Raw genomic sequence first — 2,630 nt, 5'->3', positions numbered from 1 at the left:
GTGGTGTCCGGCCGGCGCGATCACCGAGCTGTGACGCTCAGGGAAGCCTGATGAGGTACTGGTTTCTTTGCCCAGGCCTGGCCTACGGCCCGTGCTGGATCAGCTGAGCAAGGTTTGGGGAGAATCCCCCGGTCAGATCTTCAGATATTTTGACGGATGACCGAAAATGGGCAAAAACGCAATCCGCGTCTCGCGCTGACTAGGCGCAGCAACCAGAGGGCCGAGCCAGCGGCGCCGCTGTCGCCCATGAGCAACGAGTCCACCTCCCTCCCTAACGCCAGTAGCGCCCTTCTTGAGACTACCATCCAGACTGGATTGCCAACCGTCATAGGCCCCTGCGGCCTCAATGTGCAAAAGCAGTGCGCAACGAGCCCAGGCTTTCCAGGTATGTACTCATCACTCCAACGATGCACAATCAGAGGCTTGCCGGCCGTTCCGCTCAGCGTGCTTGTCTTTGACGTGGAGCGGAGCAGAACGGGCCTATGCGAGTACGACTTCCTCACAGTTGGCGGCGAGCGGTTTTGCGGGACGAGTGGCCCGGATTGGGTTGTGGCCTGACCGCGGCGGCGATTGCGAGGGCGCGCAGGCTGTCACGCGCCGCTGCTCGCGGACCCGCCGGGGGCAGGTGCTCAACTACATGTACACCGCGAAGTGTTATCCTTGTCGCATTCACACAGACACACACACACGACGCACCACCGCCGCGCCCGGAGTTTTTCTTCTATTGCCATGGAGCACCAACGACCGCCCACGGACAATAGCACCGTACTGCTGCACCAGCTCCTCCCAGCGCAGCAGTCGAACAAGTGGAAGAAACAGTGGTCTGCATTCCTACGCACATGGCGGCAGCCGGGCGTCCGCGTGCTTCGGTGGCGCGACGCCGACCTGCAGCCTCTGGTTCGGCGCGCCTTTCCGCACCTGGCCGCACGAATCGGCCGCATGCGCACACCGATTGAGAGGGTCGACATGGCACGGTACGCGCTGCTATACCTCTACGGCGGAGTCTACGCAGACGCAGATGTGGCGCTCCTCTCGCTGCCGATGCTGCGTCTTTTGCAACGAGCAGCGTTTTTTTCACTCACGTCCATCCCTGCCAGTGCCTGCTCAGCGCACGCTCGGATCCGAATGAGTGCCCGCCCCCTCACCGGCCGAGCCGGCGCAGCGTCACGAGCGCCGGCGCAAAATCGACCTGAGCACATGCTCCGCCGCCGCCGCGCCAACCAAAGCGTCTGCGCTCAACGGCGGGTGGCACCTCCGCCGTGTCGCGCGAGCGCCACTCGCCTCTCTCACCTTGGAGCGCCGCCGCGCCGTCAGATGCCACCATGCGGGGAACGGCCGCCGCGCTGCTTGAGTTGCCGAGACGCAGCCGAGATCAGCCAAGATCAGCCGAGATCAGCCGAGATCAGCCGAGAGCTATGATAGCTGAGAGCACCCGAAGGGAGCATTGGCTGCCGAGGTCGGCCCAAGATGACGGGATGCAGGAAAAACCCGTTTCGCGGTTTCTGCTTCTTGCCTGTTTTTCTTCATTCTTTCACTCAAACACCATCCTAAAAGCAGCGTTCCTCTCCTCCGCTGCTCGCAGCGAGACTATCGCCCGCGTCACTTCGGGCCGTCTCCGGGGCCGAAATCCTCGGGGCGCGGCTTCGGAGCGAACTTGCCTGCCTCCTTGTAATTGTCGTATATCTCGAGCGCGTTGAGAATAGCCTGGTCCATGTTGAAGTACTTGTACGAGGCGAGCCGGCCGACGAAGCAGACGTGGGGTAGATAGGTGGGTGGGGCGAAAACGGGGTGATTTCGGTCATCCGTCAAAATATCTGAAGATCCTACTATAGGATTCTCCTCAAACCTTGCTCAGCTGATCCAGCCTGGGGGGAAGGCCAGCCCTGGGCAAAGAAACCACCATCCGGCCGCAATCGGCCCTCAGTGCCGGCCGCGGGACCGGGAATGGCCGCGACGCTGACGGCCCGGAGGAGGAGAGACCTGCACTGCTCAGGACACTCGGCATGCGAGTCTGCGAGACTCACTCACACCGGACGCATGCGGGTGGCTTGCAGCGGGCGGCACAATGCGCGCGCTGACGGAAGATGAGATCTGGCACGACCCGTGGGAAGAAGCAGCTGCTGAAGGTGCCGTGCGGCGGTGGATCGAGGAGAAGAAGCATCGGTCGTCAACTACTAGGCATAACCAGCACATCCTCCGCAATCCCTCTCTCCTCTTTCCAATGGCAGCTTCTCGCACGGCGCAAATGCCCGACAGCTTGCTCGGATGGGGACAGCGGACTGGCTGGCGTCTTGGACGTGTGAGGCAGCCCTTACGCATGTATGACGTTATAATTTTGCTGAAAACCTCAACCTTCACATGTGGCGACGCTCCCGACTGACCCCCCATCACATTCTCGTTTGCTTGTTCTCTCTCGGCACACATGTCGGCACTCTTATCACTTTCAGCACAATCATTGCAGTTGTCCTGTACTCCTAGAGCAGTGTCGAGCTCTCGAGTCTCGAGCACGCCAAAACTCTAAGTGCCTGGTGCGCACTGTGAGCGCAGCGCTCTTCAGCTCAGGCACAGACGTGGTGGTGTTTGTGGAGCCGCGCGAGCAGCGCGGCCTGCACCGTCCTGGACGGCATTTC

The 2,630-nt window shown here is 61.4% G+C and overlaps 1 protein-coding gene across 1 annotated transcript in view; it reads left to right on the top strand.

Moving 5' to 3' along the window:
• Positions 1–2,630, top strand: part of EMIHUDRAFT_115493 (hypothetical protein) — a gene marked incomplete at both ends in the record, with an annotated part of 10,101 nt that overhangs the window by 3,256 nt on the left and 4,215 nt on the right. The window lies entirely within an intron of this gene.

The sequence above is a fragment of the Emiliania huxleyi genome (assembly GCF_000372725.1).
Source record: "Emiliania huxleyi CCMP1516 unplaced genomic scaffold EMIHUscaffold_254, whole genome shotgun sequence".
NCBI lineage: Eukaryota > Haptophyta > Isochrysidales > Noelaerhabdaceae > Emiliania > Emiliania huxleyi.
Note: the sequence above shows the minus strand (reverse complement) of the source record. Positions and strands in the feature narration are given on the sequence as shown.